Below are 16,885 nucleotides of genomic sequence, written 5' to 3'. Positions count from 1 at the left end.
TATTAAGGTAAGATTTGAATGGAAAAGGCTGATCCGAGAGCAGCGTTGCTTTTCTTTCGATCCTATCAGTATCGGCAAATGGTCTAACGGCGCACTTACAGTAGCAAACATTCTCTATGCGTGCTTGGTTGGGAAACACTCTTAAAAAGTTGGCACATAAATAACGATGTAACTGTTACGATCATCGTAATGCTTAAGTTACGTTGCAACTGGGAAACTGGGCCTTGGTCGATAGTTAAATCAGATTTCAACCAAAAAACAGATATCAACAAAAAATATGATGTATTTTTCACGACATCAAAAAGACATAATGAAAAAGACTTCGTAATCTGGTTGTGATCTGGTTATAAAACGTCCCGACCAGATATATGAAAAGGAGATATTAACCCCTTTTTTGGGTAGATACAAAACTACAGTACCTTCATCCTTCCATTAATTTAAAAAAAAAACGGTATCGGTTACCTTCAGAGGTTAAGGTTGAGGTCCTTCCCCTCATTAAACAGAAGGTGCATAGTCTAGTCTACTTAGTGGACCTATAGGCCTATAGGGTTAGGTTACCACATAGAGTTCAGATATTTTTGTGTGTAATGATCACAATAAAAAACATTCACAAATTGATAGGATAGATATGTCAAATCTGTGTGCTTTCAATGGTATGTCACATTCAGATAGTTTCCTGTGCAAATCGCTTTTTGTTGACAGATTTGTGAGGATTACAGGCATACGGTCTCTTTTCCAGCTCAGAAATATTAAAGCTGTTCTAGAATGATGCTGTGGTGTTAATTATTTGACAAATATTCTGTAGCTATTTCCCATGACTCAAGCATGAGCAGAATGGTCTGTCACAAACAATGCATTTCCAAATTGTGTCACTCTTCCCTGATGAAAGTGTGATAGAATCAGTGTGTCAGGTCTACTTTGATCTATCCGCATGGCTCTTTCCCCCATAGCCAGATATTCACATTCCCTAGTTATGGAACAGTACTAAAGATAATTTGGAGAGAGCAATAATTAAGATGTGTCTTTTGATTTGACAAATTGCTCTTTTAAACAGGCCTGAAGAAAGCAAAGTGATGCTGAAACGTTGGAGATTTTTTACTCAAATTACAGGGAGGTTATAAATACAGTGGGGAGAACAAGTATTTGATACACTGCCGATTTTGCAGGTTTTCCTACTTACAAAGCATGTAGAGGTCTGTAACTTTTATCATAGGTACACTTCAACTGTGAGAGACGGAATCTAAAACAAAAATCCAGAAAATGACATTGTATGATTTTTAAGTAATTGATTTGCATGGGAGCCCAGCCAACAGGGAGCCCAGCCAACAGCGAGTTGCAGTAATCCAGACGGGAGATGACAAGTGCCTGGATTAGGACCTGCGCCGCTTCCTGTGTGAGGCAGGGTCGTACTCTGCGAATGTTGTAGAGCATGAACCTACAGGAACGGGCCACCGCCTTGATGTTAGTTGAGAACGACAGAGTGTTGTCCAGGATCACGGCAAGGTTCTTAGCGCTCTGGGAGGAGGACACAATGGAGTTGTCAACCGTGATGGCGAGATCATGGAACGGGCAGTCCTTCCCCGGGAGGAAGAGCAGCTCCGTCTTGCCGAGGTTCAGCTTGAGGTGGTGATCCGTCATCCACACTGATATGTCTGCCAGACATGCAGAGATGCGATTCGCCACCTGGTTATCAGAAGGGGGAGAGGAGGATCTGATGGTTCACAGTATCAAAGGCAGCCGATAGGTCTAGAATGATGAGAGCAGAGGAGAGAGAGTTAGCTTTAGCAGTGCGGAGCGCCTCCGTGACACAGAGAAGAGCAGTCTCAGTTGAATGACTAGTCTATCTCCCTCATTCTGAGAGAGATGGCAGGAAAGCTGGCCAAGGACGGCACGTTTAAGAGTTTTGGAGAGAAAAGAAAGAAGGGATACTGGTCTGTAGTTGTTGACATCGGAGGGATCGAGTGTAGGTTTTTTCAGAAGGGGTGCAACTCTCGCTCTCTTGAAGACGGAAGGGACGTAGCCAGCGGTCAAGGATGAGTTGATGAGCGAGGTGAGGTAAGGGAGAAGGTCTCCGGAAATGGTCTGGAGAAGAGAGGAGGGGATAGGGTCAAGCGGGCAGGTTGTTGGGCGGCCGGCCGTCACAAGACGCGAGATTTCATCTGGGGAGAGAGGGGAGAAAGAGGTCAAAGCACAGGGTAGGGCAGTGTGAGCAGAACCAGCGGTGTCGTTTGACTTAGCAAACGAGGATCGGATGTCGTCGACCTTCTTTTCAAAATGGTTGACGAAGTCATCCGCAGAGAGGGAGGAGGGGGGGGGGGGAGGATTCAGGAGGGAGGAGAAGGTGGCAAAGAGCTTCCTAGGGTTAGAGGCAGATGCTTGGAATTTAGAGTGGTAGAAAGTGGCTTTAGCAGCAGAGACAGAAGAGGAAAATGTAGAGAGGAGGGAGTGAAAGGATGCCAGGTCCGCAGGGAGGCGAGTTCTCCTCCATTTCCGCTCGGCTGCCCGGAGCCCTGTTCTGTGAGCTCGCAATGAGTCGTCGAGCCACGGAGCAGGAGGGGAGGACCGAGCCGGCCTGGAGGATAGGGGACATAGAGAGTCAAAGGAAGCAGAAAGGGAGGAGAGGAGGGTTGAGGAGGCAGAATCAGGAGATAGGTTGGAGAAGGTTTGAGCAGAGGGAAGAGATGATAGGATGGAAGAGGAGAGAGTAGCGGGGGAGAGAGAGCGAAGGTTGGGACGGCGCGATACCATCCGAGTAGGGGCAAAGTGGGAAGTGTTGGATGAGAGCGAGAGGGAAAAGGATACAAGGTAGTGGTCGGAGACTTAGAGGGGAGTTGCAATGAGATTAGTGGAAGAACAGCATCGAGTAAAGATGAGGTCAAGCGTATTGCCTGCCTTGTAAGTAGGGAGGGAAGGTGAGAGGGTGAGGTCAAAAGAGGAGAGGAGTGGAAAGAAAGAGGCAGAGAGGAATGAGTCAAAGGTAGACGTGGGGAGGTTAAAGTCACCCAGAACTGTGAGAGGTGAGCCATCCTCAGGAAAGGAACTTATCAAGGCGTCAAGCTCATTGATGAACTCTCCAAGGGAACCTGGAGGGCGATAAATGATAAGGATGTTAAGCTTGAAAGGGCTGGTAACTGTGACAGCATGGAATTCAAAGGAGGCGATAGACAGATGGGTCAGGGGAGAAAGAGAGAATGTCCACTTGGGAGAGATGAGGATCCCAGTGCCACCACCCCGCTGACCAGAAGCTCTCGGGGTGTGCGAGAACACGTGGGCAGACGAGGAGAGAGCAGTAGGAGTAGCAGTGTTATCTGTTGTAATCCATGTTTCCGTCAGTGCCAAGAAGTCGAGGGACTGGAGGGAAGCATAGGCTTGGATGAACTCTGCCTTGTTGGCCGCAGATCGGCAGTTCCAGAGGCTGCCGGAGACCTGGAACTCCACGTAGGTCGTGCGCGCTGGGACCACCAGGTTAGGGTGGCAGCGACCACGCGGTGTGAAGCGTTTGTATGGTCTGTGCAGAGAGGAGAGAACAGGGATAGACAGACACATAGTTGACAGGCTACAGAAGAGGCTACGCTAATGCAAAGGAGATTGGAATGACAAGTGGACTACACGTCTCGAATGTTCAGAAAGTTAAGCTTACGTTGCAAAAATCTTATTGACTAAAATTATTAAAATTATACAGTACTGCTGGCTGGTGAAGTATGCTAGCTAGCAGTGGCTGCGTTGTTGACTTTGTTTGAAAGTGTTGCTGGCTAGGTAGCCTCGATAACTGGCTAGGTAACCTCGATAACTGGCTAGATAATTACTCTAAACTACACAATTATCTTAGATACAAGGATAGCAAAGACAACTATGTAGCTAGCTAACACTACACTAATCAAATCGTTCCGTTGTAATGTTTCGGTAGAAGTTGGCTAGCTGGCTAGCTAGCAGTGTTGACAACGTTAGGACGGCGAAAATAGCTGGCTAGCTGACTTTGCTTGAAAGTGGAGCTGGCTAGGTAACCTCGATAACTGGCTAGATAATTACTCTAAACTACACGATTATCTTAGATACAAAGACAGCAAAGACAACTATGTAGCTAGCTAACACTACACTAATCAAATCATTCCCAGAGTCTGTAAAACAACAAAGAAAGGGGCACCACCAAGCAAGTGGCACCATAAAGACCAAGGACGTCTCCAAACAGGTCAGGGACAAAGTTGTGTTGTCACGTTCGTCGTATGGTGGAAGAGAGGAGGACCAAGGCGCAGCGTAATATAAATACATTCTTCTTATTTATTTACCGAAACGAAGAACACTAAACACACTATCAAAATAACAAATGAACTTATGATATAATCAATAAGTGCAGACACAGGCAACTTACACATAGACAATAACCCACCAATTCCCAACGGAATATGGTTGCCTAAATATGGTTCCCAATCAGAGACAACGATAAACAGCTGCCTCTAATTGAGAACCAATCTAGGCAACCATAGACATACAAACACCTAGACAAGACAAAACACATAAATCCCCCATGTCATTACCCGCTTTGGTGGCACCTCTGGAGCGGGGACTCTCGCAGCGGGTCCCGGACTGAAGACCATTGTAGAGAGCGCCACTGGACGGAGGGGCGCCTCTGGACTGAGGGGCAGCTCCGGACTGAGGGAAAGCTCCGGACTGAAGGGCGTCTCAGGACTGAGGGGCAGCTCCGGACCGAGGGGCAGCTCCGGACCGAGGGGCAGCTCCGGACCGAGGGGCAGCTCAGGACTGAGGGGTAGCTCAGGAGTGAGGGGCAGCTCCGGACTGAAAGGCAGCTCCGGACTGAAAGACAGCTCCAGACTGAAAGGCAGCTCCGGACTGAGGGGTAGCTCAGGACTGAGGGGTAACTCAGGACTGAAAGGCAGCTCCGTACTGAAGGGCAGCTCCGGACTGACGGGCAGCTCCGGACTGACGGGCAGCTCCGGACTGAGGGGTAACTCAGGACGGAAAGGCAGCTCCGGACTGAAGGACAGCTCAGGACTGAGGGGCAGCTCAGGACTGAGGGGTAGCTCAGGACTGAAAGGCAGCTCCGGACTGAGGGGCAGTTCAGGACTGAGGGGTAGCTCAGGACTGAGGGGCAGCTCAGGACTGAGGGGCAGGTCCGGACTGAAAGACAGCTCCGGACTGAGGGGCAGCTCCGGACTGGCGGGTGGCTCTGGCAGCTCCTGACTGGCGGGCGGCTCTGGCAGCTCCTGACTGGCGGACGGCTCTGGCGGCTCCTGACTGGCGGGCGGCTCTGGCGGCTCCTGACTGGCGGGCGGCTCTGGCGGATCCTGACTGGCGGGCGGCTTTGGCGGCTCCTGACTGGCGGGCGGCTCTGGCGGCTCCTGATTGGCGGGCGGCTCTTGGAGGTGAGCAAGGGGAGCGAAACAGAGACTGTGAAGGAATTAATGGGGAAATTGGAGGAGAGTGAAATGAGGGAGTTGCTGTGTGCATGAGACACGACATCCGCCCGACGAAGCGTGTCCAGGATTTGATGTTACCTGAGTCAGCTCTCCATACTCGTCCTGAGGTGCGTGCTAACCGTCTGGTAATGACAGTGCCAGTCCCACGCACCAGGCTTCCTGTGCGCCTCCCTAGTCCTGCACCTCCTGTGGCAGCCCCACGTACTAGCTCTCCTGTGGCAGCCCCACGCACCAGCTCTCCTGTGGCAGCCCCACGCACCAGTCCTCTATATAATCAATAAGTGCAGACACAGGCAACTTACACATAGACAATAACCCACCAATTCCCAACGGAATATGGCTGCCTAAATATGGTTCCCAATCAGAGACAACGATAAACAGCTGCCTCTAATTGAGAACCAATCTAGGCAACCATAGACATACAAACACCTAGACAAGAAAAAACACATAAATCCCCCATGTCACACCCTGACCTAACCAAAATAATAAAGAAAACAAAGATAACTAAGTCCAGGGCGTGACATGTGTAGAAGTACAGATCAGGGTTGGGTTATTAAAAAAATATCAGAAACTTTGAATATCCCGTGGAGCACCATTAAATCCATTATTAAAAAATGGAAAGAATATGGCACCACAACAAACCTGCCAAGAGAGGGCCGCCCACCAAAACTCACGGACCAGGCAAAGAAGGCATTAATCAGAGAGGAAACAAAGAGACCAAAGATAACCCTGAAAGAGCTGCAAAGCTCCACAGCTGTCACGCCCTGGCCTTAGTTATCTTTGTTTTCTTTATTATTTTAGTTAGGTCAGGGTGTGACATGGGGGATGTTTGTGTGTTTTTGTCTAGTCGAGGGTGTTTGTAGTGTCTAGGGGTTTTTGGTAGAGTTTATGGGGTTGTGTTCAGTGTAGGTGTCTAGGTATGTCTATGGTTGCCTGAGTAGTTCTCAATCAGAGACAGCTGTCTATCGTTGTCTCTGATTGGGAGCCATATTTAAGGCAGCCATAGGCATTAGACAGGTTGTGGGTAATTGTCTATGTCTAAACGTTAGTAGCTTCTGTCTGCACTTTCGTTTTGAAGCTTCACGGTCGTTTGTTGTTTTTGTTAATTTGTAAAAGTGTTTCGTTTTGTGTTCATCTTCTCATCAATAAAAAGGAAGATGTATTCGTATCACGCTGCGCCTTGGTCCACTCTTTCACCAGAAGACGATCGTGACAACAGTGGAGATTGGAGTATCTGTCCGAAGGACCACTTTAAGCCGTACACCGCAATTTCTTAACCTGTTTGGGCTGTAGGGGCAGTATTGAGTAGCCGGATAAAAGGTGCCCATTTCAAACGGCCTCGTAGTCAATTCTTGCTCGTACAATATGCATATTATTATTACTATTGGATAGAAAACACTCTCTAGTTTCTAAAACCGTTTGAATTATATCTGTGAGTAAAACAGAACTCCTTTTGCAGCAAACTTCCTGACAGGAAGTGGAAAATCTGAAATCGATGCTCTCTTCTAGTGGCTGCCTATTAAAGTCCTGTCACGTTCCTGACCTATTTCTGTTAGTTTGTTGTATGTGTTAGTTGGTCAGGACGTGAGTTTGGGTGGGCATTCTATGTTTTCTGTTTCTATGTTGGTTTATGGGTTGCCTGGTATGGCTTTTAATTAGAGGCAGGTGTTTGGCGTTCCTCTAATTGAGAGTCATATTTAGGTAAGTTGTTTCACAGTGTTCGTTGTGGGTGGTTGTCTCCTGTGTCAGTGTTTGTCGCACCATACTGGACTGTACGGTTTGTTTGTTCATCGTCATTTATGTGTAGGCTATTTTCCCTGTTCGTGCGTTCTCGTGTTTTATTGTAAGTTCGTATGTCCAGGTTTGTCTACTCCGTTTTGTTATTTTGTTAATTAGTCAAGTGTATTTCGTTTCGTGTTTTTTCCGTCTTGTTTATTAAAATCATGTCTTCACAATCCGCTGCATCTTGGTTCCATCACTACTCCTCCTTTTCGGTTGAAGAGGAGGAGGACCACCGTTACAGAACCACCCACCAATCCAGAATCAAGCAGCGAGGAAATCGGAGGAAGGGACAGCGCAAGAAGGAGGAATGGACTTGGGAGGATGTTTTGGACGGGAAAGGTTGCTACACATGGGAGGAGATCCTGGCTGGAAGGGATCGCCTCCCATGGGAACAGCTGGAGGCACTGAGGAGAGCAGAGGCAACCGGAGAAGGGAACCGGAGATATGAGGGGACGCGTCTAGCACGGAAGCCCGAAAAGCCCGTGAGTACCACCCAAACATTTCTTGGAGGTGGCTAAGAGGTAGTGGACCAAGGGCAGGTAGGAGACCTGCGCCCACTTCCCAGGCTAACCGTGGAGAGCGGGAGTACGGGCAGACGCCGTGTTACGCAGTAGAGCGCACGGTGTCTCCTGTACGGGTTATTCCACCTCCCCGCACTGGTAGGACTAGATTGAGCATTGAGCCAAGTGCCATGAGGCCGGCTCTACATATCTGGCCACCAGTACGTCTCCTTGGGCCGGCTTACATGGCACCAGCCTTACGCATGGTGTCCCCGGTTCGCCTACAAAGCCCGGTGCGGGTTATTCCACCTCCCCGCACTGGTCGGGCGACGGGGAGCATTCAACCAGGTAAGGTTAGGCAGGCTCGGTGCTCAAGGGAGCCAGTACGCCTGCACGGTCCGGTATTTCCGGCACTACCTCCCCGCCCCAGCCCAGTACCACCAGTGCCTACACCACGCACCAGGCTTCCAGTGCGTTTCCAGAGCCCTGTTCCTCCTCCACGCACTCTCTCTATGGTGCGTGTCTCCAGTCCAGTGCCTCCAGTTCTGGCACCACGCACTAAGCCTCCTGTGCGTCTCCAGAGCCCTGTACGCACTGTTGCTTCTCCCCGTACTCGTCCTGATGTGCGTGCACTCAGCCCGGTGCCACCAGTGCCGGTACCACGCACCAGGCCTATAGTGCGCTTCGAGAGGTCAGTGTGCCCTGTCCCTGCTCCCCGCACTAGGCTTGAAGTGCGTGTCTCCAGTCCGGTGCCTCCAGTTCCGGCACCACGCACCAGGCCTATAGTGCGTCTCAGCCGGCCAGAGTCTGTCGTCTGCCCAACGGCGCCTGAACTGTCCGTCTGCCAAGCGCCGCATGAACTGCCCGTCGGCCATGAGCCTACAGAGCCTTCCGCCAGACAGGACCAGCCAAAGCTTTCCGCCAGACAGGATCAGTCTGAGCCATCCGTCTCCGCAGCGCCATCTGAGCCATCCGTCTCCCCAGCGCCGTCTGAGCCATCCGTCTCCCCAGCGCCGTCTGAGCCATCCGTCTCCCCAGCGCCGTCTGAGCCATCCGTCTCCCCAGCGCCGTCTGAGCCATCCGTCTGTCCCGAGCCAGTAGAGCCGCCCGTCTGTCCAGAGCCGTCAGAGCCGTTAGCCAGTCAGGAGCCGCTAGAGCCATTCGTCAGTCAGGATCTGCCAGAGCCGCCAACCAGACAGGATCTGCCAGAGCCGCCAACCAGACAGGATCTGCCAGAGCCGCCAACCAGACAGGATCTGCCAGAGCCGCCAACCAGACAGGATCTGCCAGAGCCGTCAGCCAGCCATGAGCGTCCAGAGCCGTCAGCCAGTCATGAGCTGTCCCTCAGCCCAGAGCGGCTATTTATCCAGAACTGCCCCTCAGTCCAGAGCTGTATCTCTGTCCGGAGCTGCCTTTCAGTCCGGAGTTGCCCCTCTATCCTGAGCTACCTCGCTATCCTGAGCTACCTCGCTATCCTGAGCTATCCCTCTGTCCTGAGCTATCCCTCTATCCCGGTGCTGCCCCTTGTGTTGATGTTACCTAAAAGATTTAGTGGGTGTAAGATGAGGGTGGTCATTTGTAGGGGGAGATGCAAGCTGGGATTGACTATGGTGGGGTGGGGACCTCGCCCTGAGCCTGAGCCACCACCGTGGTCAGATGCCCACCCAGACCCTCCCCTAGACTTTGTGCTGGTGCGCCCAGAGTTCGCACCTTATGGGGGTGGTTATGTCACGTTCCTGACCTATTTCTGTTAGTTTGTTGTATGTGTTAGTTGGTCAGGACGTGAGTTTGGGTGGGCATTCTATGTTTTCTGTTTCTATGTTGGTTTATGGGTTGCCTGGTATGGCTTTTAATTAGAGGCAGGTGTTTGGCGTTCCTCTAATTGAGAGTCATATTTAGGTAGGTTGTTTCACAGTGTTCGTTGTGGGTGGTTGTCTCCTGTGTCAGTGTTTGTCGCACCATACGGGACTGTTCGGTTTGTTTGTTCATCGTCATTTATGTGTAGACTATTTTCCCTGTTCGTGCGTTCTCGTGTTTTATTGTAAGTTCGTATGTCCAGGTTTGTCTACTCCGTTTTGTTATTTTGTTAATTAGTCAAGTGTATTTCGTTTCGTGTTTTTTCCGTCTTGTTTATTAAAATCATGTCTTCACAATCCGCTGCATCTTGGTTCCATCACTACTCCTCCTTTTCGGTTGAAGAGGAGGAGGACCACCGTTACAAGTCCTTGATATTTATTCGTTTAGATGCACTTCATACGTCTTCCACTAGATGTCGACAAGGAGTGAGAGAAGAAATGGAGTGAATAACTTGATCTGGGCTCGTATAATAGCTCTTTGTATGACGTGTCACCAGTTTCCTGTTTTCTGGAGAGCGCGTCAAGGGACCTGGATTTTCCTTCTGATAAGCTGTCGTTATGGACGACTAATATCTCCGGCTTTGATTTTATTTGATACATGTGACAATATCATCGTAAAGTATGTTTTTTCAATATAGTTTAATCAGATTATTGAAATTTTTTCGGGAGTTTTGCCGTGTTCCGTTCTCTTCCGTTTGTTGACATGGAGAGATTCGCGCCACTTGGCAAGTGTGCTTGCTAAATCGAGAGGGAAAAAGGCCGTTCTAAATCCAAACAACGATTGTTCCCGACAAAGGAACCCTGGTACAACATTCTGCTGAAAGATCAGCAAAAGTAGGACCCATTTTATGATGCAATTTCATATATCTGTCGAACATGATGTGCTAGTCGTTTGCGCCCAGCTTTTGGGTACTCTCTCGCTATACCTAAGCTGGATGTCGTAATGAAGTTATTTTTAGAATTCTAACACGGTGATTGCATTAAGAACTAGTGTATCTATCATTTCCTATACAACATGTATTTTTTAGTTATGTTTATGAATAGCTATTTGGTCAGAATATGTGTGTCAGAAAAAGTGTCAGAAAAATATCCGGACGTTGTGGGAAAAAGATGCTAGGTTAGCACAATGTATAACCACTGATTTCAGCTCTAAATATGCACATTTTCGAACAAAACATAAGTGTATGTATAACCTGATGTTATAGGACTGTCATCTGATGAAGCTTATCAAGGTTAGTCAAAAGTTATATATCTTTTGCTGGTTTGTTACGATCGCTAACTTTTGCTACTGGGAAATGGCTTGCGTTTCTGGCTATTGTGGTAAGCTAATATAACGCTATATTGTGTTTTCGCTGTAAAACACTTAAGAAATCGGAAATATTGGCTGGAATCACAAGATGCCTGTCTTTCATTTGCTGTACACCATGTATTTTTCAGAAATGTTTTATGATGAGTATTTAGGTATTTGACGTTGGTGTCTGTAATTATTCTGGCTGCTTTCGGTGCAATTTCTGATTGTAGCTGCAATGTAAACTATGATTTATACCTGAAATATGCACATTTTTTCGAACAAAACATAGATTTATTGAATAACATGTTATAAGACTGTCATCTGATGAAGTTGTTTGTTGGTTAGTTTGGTTGGTTCTTGGTTAGTTAGGTTGGCTTTGTGCATGCTACCTGTGCTGTGAAAAATGTCTGTCCTTTTTTGTATTTGGTGGTGAGCTAACATAAATATATGTGGTGTTTTCGCTGTAAAACATTTTTTTAAACGAACTTGTTGGCTGGATTCACAAGATCTGTACCTTTCATTTTCTGTATTGGACTTGTTAATGTGTGAAAGTTAAATATTTCAAAAAAATATATTTTGAATTTCGCGCCCTGCACTTGAAGTGGCTGTTGTCATATTGTGGCCGGCCTCGGGCTTGCAGCCAGAAGAAGTTAAAGAAAAAAAGAAGCCAACACGTTTGGTGTTCGCCAAAAGGCATGTGGGAAACATATGGAAGAACCTACTCTGGTCAGATGAGACTAAAATGTAGCATTTTGGCCATCAAGGAAAGCGCTATGTCTGGCGCAAACCCAACACCTCTCATCACCCCAAGAGCACTATCTCCATAGTGAAGCATGGTGGTGGCAGCATCATGCTGTGTGGATGTTTTTCATCGGCAGCGACTGAGAAACTGGTCAGAATTGAAGAAATGATGGATGGTGCTAAATACAGAGAAATTCTTGAGGGTAACCTGTTTCAGTCTTCCAGAGATTTGAGACTGGGACAGAGGCTCACCTTCCAGCAGGACAATGACCCTAAGCATACTGCTAAAACAACACTCAAGTGGTTTAATGGGAAACATTTAAATGTCTTGGAATGGCCTAGTCAAAGCCCAGACCTCAATCCAATTGAGAATCTGTGGTATGACTTAAAGATTGCTGTACACCAGCGGAACCCATTCAACTTGAAGGAGCTGGAGCAGTTTTGCCTTAAAGAATGGGAAAAAATCCCAGTGGCTAGATGTGCCAAGCTTATAGAGACATACCCCAAGAGACTTGCAGCTGTAATTGCTGCAAAAGGTGGCTCTACAAAGTATTGACTTTGGGGGGGGGGGTGAATAGTTATGCACGCTCAAGTTTTCTGTGTTTTTGTCTTGTTTGTTTCACAATAAAAAATATTTTGCATAAGCATGTTGTGGTAGGCATGTGGTGTAAATCAAATGATACAAACACCCCAATAAATCTATTTTAATTCCAGGTTGTAAGGCAACAAAATATGAAGAATGCCAAGGGGGGTGAAAAATGCCAAGAGGCACTGAATAATTTATGCGAAGAAAGATATGACCATCCACTGGGCACACCACGACATTTCAACGTGGATAAATGGGTAATATTTCTGTTGAGAAGCACAATCAAATACTGATGGAAAAACCATGTCAGATATTTTGTTTTTTTGTACAACAGATCAATGTTATCACTGTGCTTCACCTAATAGCAGAACAAAATGACCTGGATTGCGGTTGAGATTACATAAAGACAAAATGCAAGTGATCAATGCCGTTTGAGATGTTGCCCAGATTATTACAGCAATTGTGAAGATCTCCACAAACCTGTGCACAATCTACAATATGCATACCATGCTATCTTGAACATACAAGCTTTATATGATTACATAGGAAGACATTTGTAGTTGAAGTCATGTCAAATTGGGGCCATGGATGTGTTACTCATTTTAAGGGTTAATGTTAGTTTGTAAAAAAGCCTTAACTTTCGGCTATTTACTGTAAGAACAAAAGTAATATTACATTTTGTTTGGTTGACAAGACAACCACATATTAACATTTAAAATAGATGTATCTACTGCTTGGATAGTTCCATCTGAGCCACCTGTTTAATCCCATTCTTCAACTTTTTGGTTTAGATGGAGACGTGAATCCAACATATAAATTATTAATTTGTAGACAAACTGGAATTAAAGCCAGACTAAGTCAGTGACACAGATGGAACTATCCAAGCAGAAGTTACATCTCCTTCTATTGTTGATATTTGGTTGCATTGACAACCAAAGACATTTTAATATCACTAAATATAATTATATGTATTGTCTATATTTAGTTGAATACTGGTTTGAATAGAAACAGTATACTGTATGTTACTGACTTTGCAAATGCTATTTAGGCCTAACTAGCATCATTGATGATGTACGAGTGATAAAGTATGGTCACATTTAATTTGCTCTGTTAAACCTAGCCTATTACTTTGATTGCAACAGTGAACACTGAACACAAATATAAACGCAACATGCAACAATTTCAAAGATGTTACTGAGTTACAGTTCATATACTGTAAGGCAGTGGTCACCAACCTTTTCGGAAGTGAAAAAATACAAAAAAAACATAAGCCTCTGCAACATTAACCAATTAAAAACAGTTGTTCAACAATGAGGTTTGTGCAGTAGGCTATAGTCCCAATACATTATCACTGTATTTTGGCTATGCTTGAATTGCCCTTCCAATGTTGTTCTTCTCGGACCATTTTGAAATTGTATTTCAACACTGTAGCACAGGGGGTTGGTGGCACTTTAATTGGGGAGGACGGGCACATGGTAATGGATGGAGCAGAATAAGTGGAAAGGTGTCAACAACATCAAACACATGGTTTCCATATGTTTGATGCCATTCCATTCGCTGCTTTCCAGCCATTATTATGCGCCATCATCCCCTCAGCAGCCTCCACTGCTTTAGGTATATGATCACAATGGTAATAGATCATTTGTTATATTACTTTTGATGCACAGCTGAGTGAACATAAGAATGAGATTTTTTTTACTGGACTTATAGCCTGCATCTGATGGTCAGTCTGAGGCAAGGTAGGGAGCAGCGGTGAGGCTGCCTCTCACCGGACTCACCTTACCTCCTCTCTCCCTCCCTCAGCTGAGAAAAGGGCACACAGTCTTCCAGTTGATGGCAAAACTCATGTCGCACTGCATTATTTATGCCTCATGCACCAATTCATGTTATTACTCCTATGATCAGGGAAAGTGTAATATGCCTCGATATTAAAAAAGACACAGGCCTCAAATAATAACAACGCAAGCTTATCGAAATGCGCATTTTATGGCTTATAAAACTGTTGAACAAAAACAGTGCTGAATAACAACTAAACATGAACTTACTCATAAAACAGCAGTTATTTTCTGTGTTTGGTGAGTCTCTGTCTAGTCATGGTTTCAAACACTTTGAAATCTCACTTTTTTTTTTTTTTTTTTTTTACCTTTATTTAACTAGGCAAGTCAGTTAAGAACAAATTCTTATTTTCAATGACGGCCTAGGAACAGTGGGTTAACTGCCTGTTCAGGGGCAGAACGACAGATTTGTGCCTTGTCAGCTCGGGGATTTGAACTTGCAACCTTCCGGTTACTAGTCCAACGCTCTAACCACTAGGCTACCCTGCCGCCCCATTATCAACTTTGCTGTTCGTTTGAGGCTTCTTTATACTGTCTATGGTGTGAGGAAACTGTACAGACACGATGATCTGATTGGCAAGCGGTAGGCCTATAGGTGCACTTTATTTGCGCTCAGGGCCTGCCGGATAAGTGGAGTTCTACCTTCAGACACATGAAATGGGAACAATTTGGCTTACCGGTGCTAGGGCTGCTGAATCAAGTGCACCTACGCTCAGTACCGTGAAACAAATAAAAAATTGTTTGGTTTTATAAATAAATGTTTGGTGATCGACTAGGAATGGCTTGGAGATCGACCAGTTGATCGGATCAACTGGTTGGTGACCACTGATATAAGGAAATTAGTCCATTGAAATAAATAAATTAGGCCCTAATCTATGGATTTCACATGACTGGGAATACAGATATGCATATGTTGGTCAAAGACAGTGGTGTAAAGTAAAAATACTTTAAAGTCCTACTTAAGTAGTTGTTTGGGGTATCTGTACTTTACTTTACTATTTCTATTTTTGACAACTTTTACTTTTACTTCACTACATTCCTAAAGTACTTGTTACATTTTGTTACATTTTGACAGGAAAATGGTCATATTCAAGCACTTGTCAAGAAAACATCCCTGGTCGTCCCTATTGCCTCTGATCTGGTGTACTCACTAAACACAAATGCTTTGTTTGTAAATTATTGTCAGAGTTTTGTAGTGTGCCCCTGGCTATCTGTACATAATAATAAAAATAGAAATTGTCTGGTTTGCATAATATAAGGAATTTGAAATTAGTAATACTTTTACTTTGAATACTTACTGTAAGTATATTTTAAACTTTTACTCAAGTAGTATTTTACTGGGTGACTCACTTTTATTTGAGTCATTTTCTATTAAGGTATCTTTACTTCTGCTAAAGTATGACTTTTGAGTATTTTTTCCACCACTGGTCGATACCTTAAAAAAAGGTAGGGGCGTGGATCAGAAAACCAGTCTGGTGTGACCACCATTTGCCTCATACAGCGAGACACATCTCCTTTGCACAGAGCTGATCAGGCTGTTGATTGTGGCATGTGGAATGTTGTCCCACTCCTCTTCAATGGCTGTGCGAATTTGCTGGATATTGGCGGGAACCGGAACATGCTGTCGTACACGTTGATCCAGAGCATCCCAAACATGCTCAATGCGTGACATTTCTGGTGATTATGCATGGAAGAACTGGGACATTTTCAGCTTCCAGGAATTGTGTACAGATCCTTGAGACATTATCATGCTGAAACATGATATACAGTATATCAAAGCTAAGCACGACTGGGCTTGGTTAAAACCCTGGATGGCACACCAAAGGGTAGCCGTAGATAGATCAATTCTCCAGTAGGAGGTGCTGCCCAGTCAGTTTCTTTTCTGATAATGGATATAGCGTTGAAGATCTGTCATTGTTTTAAGGGTACAAATTCAACATATTGTATACAAGGTTTGTCTATGTTGAAATTTGGTTACTATGATTACATACTCCTGTGATTGAAATGTCACCCTCAAAACAACCCTCAAAACAAATTAAAAGTAATTTTCCAAATAGATTTCATATCACAATTTGTTGACAAATTATGCTGAAACAACGTTGATTTAACCACGGTCCACTCTCGAGCGGCTAGATGTTCTTTACCATTCAGCCATCAGATTTGCCACCAATGCTCCTTATAGGACACATCACTGCACTCTATACTCCTCTGTAAACTGGTAATCTCTGTATACCCGTCGCAAGACCCACTGGTTGATGCTTATTTATAAAACCCTCTTAGGCCTCACTCCCTCCTATCTGAGATATCTACTGCAGCCCTCATCCTCCACATACAACACCCGTTCTGTCAGTCACATTTTGTTAAAGGTCCCCTAAGCACACACATCCCTGGGTTGCTCGTCTTTTCAGTTTGCTGCAGCTAACGAATGGAACGAGCTGCAACAAACACTCAAACTGGACAGTTTTATCTCAATCTCTTAATTCAAAGACTCAATCATGGACACTCTTATTGACAGTTGTGGCTGCTTTGCGTGATGTATTGTTGTATCTACCTTCTTGCCCTTTGTGCTGTCTGTACCCAATAATGTTTGTACCACGTTTTGTGCTCCTACCATGTCGTGTTGCTACCATGTTGTTGTCATGTTGTGTTGCTACCATGTTGTTGTCATGTTGTGTTGCTACCATGGTTTTGTCATGTTGTGTTGCTACCATGCTGTGTTGTCATGTGTTGCTGCATTGCTATGTTGTTGTCTTAGGTCCGTCTTGATGTAGTGTTGTGTTATCTCTCTTGTCGTGATGTGTGTTTTGTCCTATTTTAAATATCATTTTTAATAACAGCCCCCGTCCCCGCAGGAGGCCT

The sequence above is a fragment of the Salvelinus fontinalis genome, chromosome 13, assembly GCF_029448725.1.
Source record: "Salvelinus fontinalis isolate EN_2023a chromosome 13, ASM2944872v1, whole genome shotgun sequence".
Lineage (NCBI taxonomy): Eukaryota > Metazoa > Chordata > Actinopteri > Salmoniformes > Salmonidae > Salvelinus > Salvelinus fontinalis.
The sequence above is the reverse complement of the archived record's forward strand: the minus strand, read 5'-3'. Positions refer to the sequence as shown.